This window comes from Triticum dicoccoides, chromosome 2B (genome assembly GCF_002162155.2).
Source record: "Triticum dicoccoides isolate Atlit2015 ecotype Zavitan chromosome 2B, WEW_v2.0, whole genome shotgun sequence".
Taxonomy (NCBI): Eukaryota; Viridiplantae; Streptophyta; class Magnoliopsida; order Poales; family Poaceae; genus Triticum; species Triticum dicoccoides.
Window position 1 is genome coordinate 383,031,350 of NC_041383.1, and position 15,192 is coordinate 383,046,541.

At 45.7% G+C, this 15,192-nt stretch overlaps 2 long non-coding RNA genes across 4 annotated transcripts; both read left to right on the top strand.

Moving 5' to 3' along the window:
• The first annotated feature begins 1,508 nt into the window (after positions 1–1,508).
• On the top strand, positions 1,509–2,438 carry LOC119363774. Of its 3 annotated transcripts, none has more exons than XR_005174390.1 (3): positions 1,509–1,610; positions 1,693–2,165; positions 2,286–2,438. It is a non-coding gene; the product is annotated as an uncharacterized LOC119363774 (long non-coding RNA). The 3 variants fall into 3 exon arrangements; XR_005174391.1 differs by having other exon boundaries at positions 2,291–2,438; XR_005174392.1 differs by having other exon boundaries at positions 1,693–1,764; positions 2,092–2,438.
• An 88-nt stretch (positions 2,439–2,526) lies between these two features.
• Positions 2,527–3,150, top strand: LOC119363775. The gene is made up of 2 exons (XR_005174393.1): positions 2,527–2,614; positions 2,709–3,150. It is a non-coding gene; the product is annotated as an uncharacterized LOC119363775 (long non-coding RNA).
• The last annotated feature ends 12,042 nt before the right edge of the window (positions 3,151–15,192 follow it).

A 15,192-nucleotide genomic window follows, 5' to 3' on the forward strand; every position in this document is an offset into this window, starting at 1 on the left:
TTTTTTTTTTTTACTTCCAGCAGCAGGCAGCACCAGGATAGCAGCAGCACTTGGCGCGCGCGCAGGCGCACCTCAGCTCCTCTTCTTCCTTTTCTTTCCCTCTTCTGCCCGCAAGCAGCCTCTCCACGCCTCACTTGCCACGCGCGCAGCCGCTTGCCAGCGCCACGCCGCCTGTCCCGCGACCCACAGCTGTGGCCAGCGCGCGCGCCGCGCATCCCAGCGCCTTCTCGCAGCGCCGCCCAGAGCACGAGCACGAGCTCGAACTCCAAGCCCCAGATCCGCACCTCCCGGCCTTTTGCACACGCCCACCGTGCCGAGCTCGCCAGATCCAGCCCGCACACACGCTCCTCGCGCCCGCGCCTTGCTCACGCGTGCAGCTCGCCGCCGCCACCCGCGCACAGCTCCCAGCCAGCCGCCGCCGCGAATCCGCGCCGAGAGCAGCTCCTGGACACCGCGCCCAGATGCCGCCTCCGCTTCTGCCGGCCACCGCCGACCGCGCAGCTCCGCCCGGATCCGCCTCCTTCCTTCACGTCCCCGCCGCCTCCTTCCCCAGCAGCCGTGGGCTTTGCCCACAGCCACCTCAGGAGACGGCGAGGGGAGCGGCTACAACCTAGCTCTGATACCATGTTGTAACACGAGAGGGAATGGATTCAGTCTTGGTTTTGGTCAATCTTGTTGGTTCCCTCAGGACCACCACACACATATATATACCACAACACTAGGGTTACATAAGCAGTACTGGGCCTGGGCCACCATGGGCCTCCCATATGTACCAACAGTTTCATATGTTTTCATGTACAAACCGAGGCGTGCGGGCACCATGTGTTTCTATTGCAGAGGTTGATCACCGTGTGTATGGCTTGCTGGTTGCGCCAGTAGAGTTTCTCAGAATGTTGTTTGTCCAGTCTTTGTTAATAATGTGATCATCACAGAACTAAAAGACAATGTTTGGTACTGAATTGCAGTTCGCTTTGTTAATTTCTGCGACACCATTTCATATTTACATTTGAATTGTACTTACTTAGTTTGTAAGGCCTTATAGTTTCAATGCTTTATTTGCTTGTGGAACTACGGCTCTGTTACATTTTGATGATTGTATATTTTTGTATATGAAATTTGTAGAACAAAAGTAAAAAAATGGAGGGCCTAGCTTACTTTGGTATTAAGGTAATTAACTCTAGGTTCCATTGCAAAAGCTCAAGCATGTTCTTACATGATTACTCCAACTTAGGAGTACTACCAAACACTGGTTCATTTTTCTGATAGATTCAGTTATGGCAATACTGAATCATTTTTTGTGTGATTAGGGACAAGGAGCTGTAGCGTCATGGATTGGAGCGAAGGGGAGGTCCTGACGACTGAAGATGGTGTGTAGGGGAGGAGCTCGAAGCGGCACTCCCATGGAGGGATGGCTGATGTCAAGGCAAGTTTCTCTCATCCTTCTCCCCCCTTCTCTCTCGATGTCTATCAGAATAGATTCACCTTTGTTCTGATTTTTCTTTATATATCCCAGGTGCTAAAATCTTATGTGTCAAGGGCATTGTGATGGCGCGATCCATGTCTCCTGCTAGCGCTCGACGTCCCGTAGCCCCAAAGAGGAGGGCTCCAAGGTACTTTTGATTGAATGACTTAATTTTTTCTCCTATGTTGTGCTAGAGGACTAACTGAAACTATGGCTCTGCTATGTATCAGGTTGGACAACAAGCTTCACTGGATGAAAGCATTTCCCTTCTAAAACAGAGTGCTGCTGATATGAATGCACAAGTTAGTCTTGATACTAAGATGGTCATGGAATTGCTTGATCTATACTAGGTCAACATGTCAGCCAACCACTTAAAAATAATCATTTGCATTTCTTCCTCTAAACTGTGAAACCTGACGAGTGATGACGCATCAGCAATTTAGCAATAGAAGATGTCAGTGAACACGAGTGCCAGTCAAGAGCAATGAAACGCTAGATACTTTAGAGTGTAATTTTATATAAGAATAAATAAATGACACTTAAGTCATTAAGCAATTGTTGTTGAGGTATTGTCTCACCCTTTATCTGCTCTCTTTTAAACTGTGGAATGCTATGGGCTGGAGCTACAGGGGAGGAGGGAGGTAAGCGTGAATGCAATGAATATTGTTCGGATAAAAAATTGGGTGCAAACTGAGTACTGACGGTGAGACTTATTCATTTGTTTATCCTTTTGCCCTTTTAATCAAGAACAATGTTCAGAGCTTACATGGTTGCTGAAATTTAAATCTATGAAATAGAAATATTAATACCATACAATGATCAGTGCAGAGTAGGATAGTTATTGAGTTCTTCCTGAGTTTTCATTGAGAAAAGATTGGAACTGTGTGATTTGTTCTGAACTTCTAATACAAAGTAAAGATGGTGTGCATGGGAGGAGCTTGAAGTGGCATTCCCATGGAGGGATGGCTGATGGCAAGGCAAGTTTCTCTCAATCCTTCTCCCCCCTTCACTCTTGATGTCTATCAGAATAGATTCACCTTTGTTCTGATTTTTCTTTATATGTCCCAGGTGCTAAAATCTTATGTGTCAAGGGCATTGTGATGGCGCGATCCATGTCTCCTGCGGGCGCTCAGCATCCCGGAGCCCCAAAGAGTAGGGCTTCAAGGTCCTTTTGATTGAATGACTTGATTTATTTCTCCTGTGTTGTGCTAGAGCTAACTGAAACTATGGCTTTGCTATGTATCAGGCTGGACAACAAGCTTCACTGGATGAAAGTGTTTCCCTTCTAAAACGGAGTGCTGCTGACATGAATGCACAAGTTAGTCTTGATACTAAGATTGTCATGGAATTGCTTGATCTATGCTAGGTCAATATGTCAGCCAACCACTTAAAAATAATCAATTGCATTTCTTCCTCTGAACTGTGAAACCTGACGAGTGATGACGCATCAGCAATTTAGCAATAGAAGATGTCAGTGAACACGAGTACTCAGTCAAGAGCAATGAAGCCTAGATACTTTAGAGTGTAATTTTATATAAGAATAACTAAATGACACTTAAGTCATTGAGCAATTGTTGTTGAGGTATTGTCTCACCCTTTATCTGCTCTGTTTTAAACTGTGTAATGCTATGGGCTGGAGCTACAGGGGAAGAGGGAGGTAAGCGTGGATGCAATGAATATTGTTCGGATAAAATATTGTCTTCAGCCATCTGTCTCGCTCTGGTTTTCCTGTAGTGTGGAGTTTCAACTCTCGATCTGGTCCGCGTGTTATTGATTCAGCTGCCTCACCATTGCAGGAAATTATTGTGTGCTTTAGATTGGGATGCTGAACCAGATGAAAAATGTCACTGCAGCTTTGAGTGCAGTCATAGGTTTGAATTGTAAACTGTAGCTGCTTAAAACTTTGGTATAAAATAAAGCCCTTACTGGTAGATGAGGCACGTTATTAGCAACGTTTCACATTTTCTTACTTGCAATACTATGATTGCCTGTTCAGGTCTTCCAAGACCTAAATCATCATAAATCCAGCACACACAACACCTTTTTTAAAACTTCGGTTACCCTGATTAAGCCTCCGTTCAATTTTCTTATATGGAGGGGTTAGAAATAGTTACCTTGCTTGCTTGCTCGAAACTAAATCTACTGATAAACGGAATTTTTTCAAACCACACATGGTGTTTAGTGGGTCTCATGATGGATTGGGTTGTGGTAGTAGTTCTTGGGTGCAATATCTATCTTGATAAAGCGATCGATCAGGGCGCATCGGAGGCAGAAGAAGAGAAAATGTTTCGGGTGTCTGTGGTGTTGAACATTCACTGTTTATGTGCTTTGTACATGCACGACCAGTTCAGTAACTAGATGGCCTTTTCTACTGTACTGGTGCTGCTACTTTTCACATGCTAGCTTATTTGAAAAGCGCCAACAGTGTGTGCCACTTGTAAACAGTCCATGTTGAAAGAATAGAAGCAGAAGTGTGGAGATAATGTAATTGGTCAGTCAGGAAATTCAGTCTCAATGAGCTCAACTAATGACATGTGTGAGTTGAGCCTGAGGTGTTTTCCAAGTAACAACAGTATTTTACTTTCCTTTTCATGTTTGTGGTCGATGGTACTTACATGTTGTTCAGGTTATCAAAGGACTGCAATCATTTACATTTTGTAAACAAATAAAACACTTTTATGAAGCATGTAGTAGACAAATAGTGCTACTGATAAATGGATTTTTATGTCAGAGCACAAATGGTGTTTAGTGGGTCTCTGTGTCATTTTGCGCGATGGGAGATTACTCAAAAATACACATATTTTTAACATAGCATGATCTTCAATGAGATTCTATACTACCAAATTAAAATCTATAGGTACATCTCATTGTAGACAACAAACCTCCATTATTTCTTTATTAAAAAGGATTGATTTTATTTGCAAAAAGAAGGGTTAAATTTGTTACCATATGTGCTTGTCCACAACTAAAATAACCAAAGTAAGTTTTTTTTCAATGTGATTATGAATTCAATGGTTCTCTACGCAACATAAATAACTACAAGGATTTATTTGCATATGTATACATCCATAAATGTTTTAGGAGAGAATTACAACACATGATCTACGATGCCTAAAAAAAGATACGAGAAAAGTAAATATCGCCACATAAAGAGGAGAAATGCAAGATCCGGATAAATGAGAACTAAATCCATGCATGCAGAGAAACCCGAAATCGAAGGAAAGGAGAAATTTCACCAGTTGAGTATGCCTCTCTCGGAATGCTTATCTCGCCCAACTGAGGAACCGAGGAGAAGGGGATAAACAAGCTCGATGGATTCAGTCCATGTCGCTTCATATTCTACTACTGACAGGTCACACATAGCTTTGTTCGTGGACCGAGCTAGGTAGCATATGGGCATTTTAAATACCTATGCGTCCATATGCACAACACAAAGAGGTTTTTTTTCATGCACATGAAAATAAAAGTTTGATACAAACACCGCTAAAAAACTACATCCTTAACTGACTATACATTGTATACAAATATGTTTTTTTAATCAGATTTCTCATCGTGATAATCATATTTTCAGCTAATAAAAAGATTCCTTAGCTGGTCTATACATGTCATACACTTTTTTTCAAACTAGGATTACACAACATGCTAAACATATATTCAATATAGCATGGTTTAACACATGTAGACATGTTAAAAAAATAGCATGATTTAGTTGAAGGTTCTTGCAGCATGAAACTATTTTCATCGACATCATGTCTTCAGTAAGTCTTTGCGCCATTTGGCGCAACGGGTCAACTAGTATGCATAACAAAAGAGAGAACTACCCATCCAGAACAAGCAGCAAAGACAACAAGTCATTCGAAGAGGGATGATCCAACACCATCATAATTTGCAGCCTCGGTTCAGCCACCAGTGATCCGGAGACACCAGTACTCCACCCTTTCGACGCAACATCCCAATTACCTATCAACCTGAAGGCTTGAACCACGTCACTGCATGTCGGACTCGACACATCCAAGGATCAAAGTTAATCCAGATGCCTTTGTCATTCTCACCTTCTTTTGGCTGCAGGCTGTATCGTTGACAATCAGGAAAGTTTGCTCCCGAACTCCTAGGGCTCACCGTCTAGACACAGTTTTCCATAGCAAATAGAGCCTCTATACCATCAAGGTCCTTGCCAACGGTGATCTCCTGGTTAATCGGATAACTGAGTCCGACAAACAGAGAATGTGAACCAAGGCTGTTTACCCGCCTCCAACTCAAAAATCCTGAAGGCCCCAACAAGCTGGTATCCTACTCATAGACGTAACATCCACTGTCCGGATACTCACGTATTTCACGGTGCTTGCATACAATGGGGTTTTTGCAATATAACTTTTCCGGCTCATGTGTCTGAATGATCAACAGTCTTTTGGCGTCGTCGGATCGAGCGAGGAACCAGTTGTGCTTCCCTATTTTTGGCAAAGGTGGTGTGATTACAAAGGGAAGTAACTGTAGGGACACTGCATCATATCAAAAAGGACAAGCATTGTTATTGTAAGATCAGTATTGTTTAGAGTATGAGTAGGATAATGCAAGAAACAACATTGCTATGTCCCTATTGGAACTGGGAGGAAAATACAGGGAAATGTATACTAGGTTCGAAAATATAGAAGTGCCATGAATGGCTATACTCATGTTATCTCACAAATCGATTCTTCACAGGAAACTACCATGTCATGCATGTTATGTAATCATGTTCTGTCCTCACAAACAAATTCTTCAAGGAAACTAGCAGACCATGCATTAATATATGCTCATGTTCTGTGCGAAAAACAATTGTGAGCATATTATTCTAGCCATTGATTGCTGAAGGGCGAACATAGGTATGTACACACGGTAAGCATTACAGGATTTCACTACTTCCAAATATAGAGTTCTCCATATGCACATTTACTTCCCTAATGTATGGTTAGATGAAACCAACAGTGTGATGCATGTTTCTACATCATGAAAATGAGGAAACTAACATGGCCATTGATACACACTCATATTTAGTAGTATATAGATTACTATAAAATAATGAGAATATCAATATCCTCCTAACCGTTTGATTATTCAGGGGTACAAATTGGTTGTAATGGCATGGTCACAATCGCATGAATTAAATCATTCCAAATATAGCTGATTTACGGTGTCTCTAATACATTACCATAGTTGTACTCAAATTCTACTCAAACAGGGATATGTCAATCATCACAAAAACTTCAAACAGTGTCATGGCGTCATTATTAACATCAGACGAAAACAACTTACACGCGCCGTCCCAGCAATACATGGTGCCATCTGCTTTGTCGATCGTATAGATGATGCCATTGTGTTCAATAGCATCACAGAAGTGTGTATCAGCTTTGACGATGATCCACTGCGGGCTGAGCTATCTCCAGCTAACGAAGGCACCGGCAGAAAGATAGGCGAGTGCCTTGTTGAACAAGGCAATTAGCTTGAAGTCTGCGTAATCCGCATGTCGTGTGGGTACTTGGCAGATTACAATCTTCTGCAAAACAAGGTGCGTCCAACTGACGACGTAATCTAGATGACTTGGACCGTGACGGTAAAACTCTATATCATCCAACGGAGGAAGGATAATCTCATGGGAGGTCTGCAAGTTCACGAGCACCAACTTTTTCTCGTTTTCTCTGACAGCAGCCATCCAGTGGGAGTTCATGCTGACCCAGTACATACCTGCAAGAAGTTTCGGGCGATGGTGATCGCATTGAAGTCGAGGGAAATGATGTATGGCGACCCACTACATACTTGCAAAGAAGTTTCGGCTAATGGAGGTCGGATCGAAGTCGAGGGGCATCATGTACGCCTCTGTATCATGGTGAGCAAACCTCGCAAGACCAGATAGTAGCAAGCAGGGTGTCTTGAAAATCTTAGGCCTCACTTCGACGATGTCCATGTGCATGCCCCTCGAGCATGTAGCCAGCCGCAGGGCGCTCAACATATCCATACACGAACAACAGAGGTCGAGAACGTCACTGGGGAGATTTCTCCAATCGCGGCTCATATGGATGTTGCATGGTTCGTGTTCGGCCATGGTGGAGTTTGGAAGGTGGGGTTTTGGGGGCTTGATTTACGGGGGAGAAGGCTCTCGGTGCTGGAGCGGCTAGCGAGGGAATAGTGGTACTGGGCGAGGCGAGCGATGCGAGGGTACTTGGGGGCACAGTGAGATGATGAAGAGTGACCTCAAGATCTCCGGCGAGACGGAGATGGAGATGGAGTGGTGCTAGGGGAGAGGGAGACGAGGCGAGGCATGCTATACAATGGCGGTGACAGTGGCTGCACAGTGCACAAGGTGAGTCTGACTTTGGTAACCCAAACACGCCGCCTAGACTGGTGTCACCTCGGGCGCAGGGTCTTGTCACTTCACTGTGAGGACCGGATGAATAATAGTATTTTGACCATCAAGTGTACCACAGTTGTACTGCTACTAGTAGGAGTAGTAGGAACATGAGTAGTACTCCCGTGCTAGCATACCTTTGGGTTCACTTCATCCTCCAGGTATCGTCCACATTGCGAGCAGAACCAAATTCTCGTGCATGCGGAAGCGCAAAGGACTTTTCTTTTTTGAGGATAACCGCATATTCCTTAACTAGAGAATGTTGTGTCTCCCACGCACGCGCCAATATCCATTCGAACCAGCTACGACACATTTTCTATCCGTTTGCATAGGTCCCACCTGTCAGGAGGGGTGTAGAAATAAAAAGGAATCATAAAATGTCTCGCCACGGTGATTCGAAAAAGTGACCTCAACTAGCCAGTGGCACATGTAGTGCTAGAAGGATGGGCATGTACAGGGACAGGTCCCACTCATCAGTCTACTCGCTTACCCTTTTTGTTTAGTCTACCTAGCCGTCTAATCAACTGCCTGCAGGCCACTTCTCCCATTTACTTCTCCATCGGGAACCGATTTTCCTCGGCTTCTTCACTACTCCTTCATCTTCATTTGCATCCAAACCACACTGCATTCACATTGTTTTAACCTCTTCACATCCTCCTGGAGTAATTCCAAAGCCCCTATAAATAATCATCTTCTTCAGTTAGACTAGACATCTAATCCTAATTCTCCAAACCATAGCCCTCCGGTCCAGCGATTCCAAATGGCGAAAGAGATTGAGATGCAGGTTTTTAGCGTCCAACATGTCCTCGTCGAAAGCTTGTTGAGCATAGTTGCCACAGTCACTAACCACCCAAGGGTTGTTCGGAAGTGGAGCAACAATGTATCCAACTCCCTCCAAAAGGTGGAGATGAAGGTCATCGGTCTCGACACATAGTACATGGGGCATGCCACTGGGAAGATCCAACGCGCCGCCATCCTTCAGTTGTGCCTCGAAGATGATGTTTTGGTGTACCACATCATACACGCGCCCTCCATACCAGGTGAGCTTCATGAGTTCTTGTCTCGGGAGGACATGTACTTCTATGGGGCAGCCATCGCAGGGGACAAACAGAAGTTGGAGCTGAAAAGCATTGCTGACGTACAAGCCAAAATAAAAATTCCTATAGAAGATTGTGATAAACTGACACTATCCCTATTCGACGTAGCAAATGTTGTGCTCGGAACATATCTTCAGAAGGGTGACGAGACGCTGGCATTAAGGTCGTCTGGATGGGAGAATTATCCCTTGACGTACGAGCGGATAAAATATGCTGCCCTTGATGCCCGTACGAGTTTCGAGATAGCTGCAAGGTCCAGAGACCTTGTTGTGAAGCCATGAAGCACGACATTGTGGCTGGATGGACTATTTCCTCTCTTGTAAAAAAATTCCCTCTCTGTGTATATTGATATAGATGGACTATTTCGATGGTGTGCATGTATTTGGAAAAAGTAGTAGCATGGGTCCGCTTGACTATAAGGAACTATTTATCCGCCTAGCTTTCTCTACTACTCCTTCTAGTGATCGGCATGCAATGCATGTGTCCGTAGACATGACAGCTTGTCCATGGAAGTTCAACTACGACGACCATCACGTTTCATCCACTTCCACTCGCGACTCCCACGACGCTGCTCCAACCAACGGCACCACGTCCCCCAACGTGCGCCTCACCCCTCTCGGCCGCACCGCCCCTCTGCCTTTGTGTGCATGACATGTGGGCCAACTGAAATGCGGCGAGCATCAAGTTTCTACCACAGCCACACGCGATACCCACGATGTCGCTCAAACCCATGACACTACACGTCCCCCGACCTGTGGCTCACCCCTCTCGGCCCCACTGCCCCTCTGCCTTCGGGAGCATTACATGTGGACCAGCCACCTATCGGGTCCACATGTTATTGACTCAAAGGCAGGTGTCGTAAGGCGCTGAAGCTCAGACCCGAGGGCCCAGAGAGGTAAATGTAACTCCTGCGCCCGGACTTGTGGTGCTACCGCTGCACGAACTCATGGCAAACTTGAGATTTGTTTCTTTACTATACATGCACACAATGATTTAATGGACATTGTAATCTCAACATGTGATCGGGAGCTCTAAATTTGAATTTGGAACTTATAAAACGAAAAAATTCAAAACAAATAAACTGGGAGAGAGGGAGTATACCGTAGGATGTGTCCCATATGAAACAAGTCCCCTGGTTTGTCACCGCGAAGATGCGGTTAGAAAGGATCACAGTGTCTTCGTACTCGTACAGCAACAAATCGGCTGCAGACAGCATCGTCCACCTTTGACCGTCATTTGCAAGGTTCGTGCTATCTTCTTTAATCTCATCGTGGTCCCATCGTACCAATTCAGGCGGTGGCCCGTTGCATGGCTGATCCCAATGTTGGACAAAGGTTCTACGAGAATGGTATCACCATTGTAAATGTTGTGCAAATTGATGTTGGTACCCTCCCGTACATATGCAAGCCAATCTCCACTTGCACCGAGCCTAACCTGTGAAACACTGGGCAGGAGGAGAATTAGGAATGGACATGGAAGTAGTCTTCAGAATGCATTTACTGCGTGATCAAACTCATCTTACCTGCTCATCGGACAAAATCCAAGTGCCCCTCAATGTCGGCATCTCAAGGGGCATCAACTTGCAACTACGGCCACGCCGTGCTGGAGAGACCCCCAAGGAAACATCCTCGTGCATTGCACGGAACATCAAGATGCATTTGTATGAGTAGTTTATCTTGTGAGAGAAAATGATGAACGAGGGAAGGCCTTATTTGCAAATGTGGAGAGGGGTGTAGGTTTCTTTTTGCAAAATTTCCACAGTTTTCTTCCTATCCATCAGATATAAATCGAACAGCCTATATTGCAGGGTGGCAGGCACACCATCATCACCAACTCTATTTTTTATAAGAGTAGAGACTAGCAACATGCCCATGCATTGCACGGAACATCAAGATCTTGTGGGAGAAAAGGATGAACGAGGGAAGGCCTTATCTGCAAATGTGGAGAGGAGTGCGGGTAAATTGTCATAGTTTCCTTCCTATCCGTTAGAAACAGATCGGACCGCCAATATTGCAGGATGGCAAGCACACCATCATCACCAAGTCTGCTTTCTATAAGAGCTCTCATAAAAAGCAGAGTTGGTGATGATGATGTGCCTGCCATCCTGAAATATAGGCCATCCGATTTATATTCGACGGATAGGAAGGAAAATATGGCAATTTTGCAAAAAGATACCCACACCCCTCTCCACATTTGCAAATAAGGCCTTCCCTCATTCATCCTTTTCTCCCACAAGATAAACTACTCATAAAAATGCATCTTGATGTTCCGTGCAACGCACATGCATCTTGCTAGTATAAGAGGGGTGTGGGTATTTTTTTGCAAAATTGCCATAGTTTCCTTCCTATCCATCAGATATAAATCGGACGGCCTATACTGCAGGATGGCAGGCACACCATCATCAACAACTCTGTTTTTTATAAGAGTAGAGTAGAGATAGAGATAGAGACTACTACTACCAATTGCTGGCCCGTGCATTGCAATGGATCCAAAGTAGTAGAATAATACTTGTTCACGGTCTTGAAATATAAACACTCTAGTTTTGATATACACATATCAGTAAAATTAAATCATGCTTCACTCAAAATATATTCCTCGGGTTGTTTTGATGGTTTGAAGATAACATGTTTTAAAAAAATCATAGCTGTTTTTTTTACATTTTGTAGCGTGGCACGGCATCCTGTACACCTAAGCGTCTAAAAAAAAATTGAGTTTGGGTCGGTGGCACACCCTGCGGCAAGATGCCCGTGTGGGCTTCTTCTATAACTAGCAAGATGCCCGTGCATTGCAGGGAACATCAAGATGCATTTTTTAACAAAACACCAGTTGTGATTGACCCTTGCAGGAGTAATCCCATGTGTAAAAAGTAATGATATCTCGAGAATTTATCGAAAAAATGGTATCTTTGGAACAAGTTTTCTCTACTACTGCTCCTTGCAGTGAGCGGTATGCAATGCATGTATCAGCAGACATGACAGCTCGTCCATGGAAGTTGAACCACAGTGACCATCACATTTCTTGTTTTTACCACTGCCACACCCACACGCGATTCCCACGATGCCGCTCCAACCCACGGCACGACGTCCCCTGACGTGCACCTCATCCCTCTCGGCCCCACCGCTCCTATGCCTTTGTGTGCATGACATGCAGGCCAGCTGAACTGCGGCGACCATCAACTTTCTACCACAGCCACACCCGATTGGACGTGGTTTGCCTGCTCCGCTCCTGTGCTCCGATCCTGTAATGCCTCGGATTCGATGCGCCAGGTGTCTTCCGTTTATTCTTCGTTGTTGCCATGTCATATTCTTGCGTGTTGCATTTTGCCATGTCATCATGTGCATCTCATTTGGCATACATGTTCGTCTCATGCATCCGAGCATTTTCCCCGTTGTCTGTTTTGCAATCCGGCACTCCTATGTCCTCCGGCGACCCCTTTTACCTCTTTTCGTGTGCGGGTGTTAAACGTACTCGCAATGGACCGAGGTTTGACAAGCGGCCTTGGTACACCACCGGTAGACCGCCTGTCAAGTTTCGTGCCATTTGGAGTCCATTTGATACTCCAATGGTTAACCGGGGAACCGTAAAGCCCTCTTTTGTGTGCAGCCCAACACCCCTCCAAAGTGGCCCAATAGCCCATCCAAACCCCCTCCATGCTCTCGGTTGTTCGAGCACGATCGTGTGGGCGAAAACCGCTCCTCATTTAGACACTCCTAGCTCCCAGGATCTATAAATAGGTGTCTTCCCCCGAATTTTCCGCAGTCCAAACCCTAATTCTCCTCCCTCACCGTGCCGGACACGTCCGCCGCCGCCCCCTCGCCCAACCACGACGTGCCACGTTGCCCCCGCCGCCGTCTCCGTCGCGCCAGGCCCTCTGGGCCCGGATCGGGCCCGCGGGGCCCATGCCGCCGCCGCCGCGACCAGCGCGCCTCCTCGCGCCCCGCCGTCGGTGAGCGTCGACGCCGCCCTTAGCCGGTGCCCCGCCGCCTCGCCTCCACGTCGCTGGCGACAGCCAACCGGGGAACCGTAAAGCCCTCTTTTGTGTGCAGCCCGACACCCCTCCAAAGTGGCCCAATAGCCCATCCAAACACCCTCCATGCTCTCGGTCGTTCGATCACGATCGTGTGGGCGAAAACCACTCCTCATTTGGACACTCCTAGCTCCCAGGATCTATAAATAGGTGTCTTCCCCCGAATTTTTCGCAGTCCAAACCCTAATTCTCCTCCCTCACCGCGCCGAACACGTCCACCCGGCGCCGGACACGTCCGCCGCCGCCCCCTCGCCCAACCACGACGCGCCACGTCGCCTCCGCCGTCGTCTCTGCCATGCCAGGCCCGCTAGGCCCGGATCGGGCCCGCGGGGCCCATCCCGCCGCCGCCGCGACAAAGCTAGATGAGGCTACTCATGGCAAGAGATGATGCAAACAAGAACAACACATCAAAGCAAGTTTAAATGAGGTCGGAAACAACATATAACAATTCCGGTAAGTCCTCATATGCAAATTTAGAAATTGGCCCAGAACTGAACAATCATTAAGTTGAAGTTGTTAAACAGCAAGTTAAGATGCACCAAGATGATCTACACGAGATTCTAGTCAAGTTACATATAAAGTTCATTTAATTCGGGGCTACGGCCTAGAAGATATGAGCAAAACAAGTTAAACATGGCATTGATGCAAAATGCATACCAACATGAAGCAAACACCTCAAAACATGGATGCAACATGATAATATGAAACTACATGCAAAATCAAGCAAGTTTCATATAGAGCACACTCAAAACGGAGCAACGGTTGAACACACACACTCTATACAAGTTTAAAGGACAAGTTGTCCAAAACAGCAACTAGGCATCTAGCAAGCATCAAAACAATATGCTACAGCATCTCAACGTGAAAACAAAAGGCATGGGCATGAAGTACAAGTAAATCATGACAAAACATGAACACTGAGCTATCTCCAGAAAACACTAGAACATGCTCAAAAGTACATGGCAAGATTGCAAATAATAACAGTTTCAGACTTAGCAGAAATAACATCAGGTTGCAATGTTTAGAGCTATCAAACAATATGTTACAGAAACTTAACATGGCAAACAAAGGCAGGGCATGCTAATACTAAAGGCAAAGAACAAAACTCCCTTACTGAACTAATTCCAAAGATCAACAGAAAAGATGGTAGGATCCATGCAAACATGGCAAATGATATGACAGATTCAGACATGGCAGGAACAACGATAAGTAGGCATGTCGGTGAGCTTGTGCAACTCACCACAGAGCAATACATGACATGACAAGGTAACCAACAGTAATACATGTTTATGAAGCTACTCATGGCAAGAGAAAGTTAATAGCATGCTTGGATCACTAACAACAATCATGGCAACATTGAACTTAATGTTAACAGGCTGACAGCAACATTATTTAGCAAGTTTGGAGAAAGTTTGGAGCAAGATAACAACAAGTTACAGCAGGTTATAAATGCAACCAGGGGCATGAATGGATAGATCATGACATGTATAACAAAACATCCTTAGTGAACATCTCCAGATTATGCACAGAATGACTTGTAGCAGCAGGTTTACATAGCATCATGATATAGCAGATTCAGCCTAGCAAAACAGTAACAGCAAGTACCCTACTTCACGAGCTCGATGCACTCACTACAAGACCCAAAAAAATACATGGATTGCACCACAGTAAAGATTGCATGATGTAGCACAAAACACATGTAGAGCTCATGCTCATAGGATGCACACACAAAATGCAACGAAAAACACAAAACAGCAAGTTATAACAGTTTCAGCAGGTTAACATCATATAGCACTCTTGCAACGATGATTTGGGCATCCAGATGGACTCAAATGAACATGGCACAATGGAACAAAATGTAGAGCATCTCGCAATGAACATTTTGATATATCAAACATGCAAAACGGAACAGTATGCCAGGAGATATGATGTGATAAATAGTGCACCAGAATGCAAAGATTTCAAGACTTAGGGAAATTTCAGGGGTCAACCTCCGGATCTGGATCTGGGCGGCACGGGTCCCGAGGTGGGCTGGGCTCGCCGGAGTTTCGTCGGACGAGGGAGGAGACGGGACCGGCGCGGGGAAGGGGGTTCACCGGAGGAAGGGCGCCGACGAGGTCGAGGCGCTGGCGGGGCGGCGCGGCACCGCGGGATGCCGGCGGGGAGCGGGGGAGGCGGACGGAGGGGGCGGTCGCCAGCGATGGACAGGGCACGGGCGGCCGGC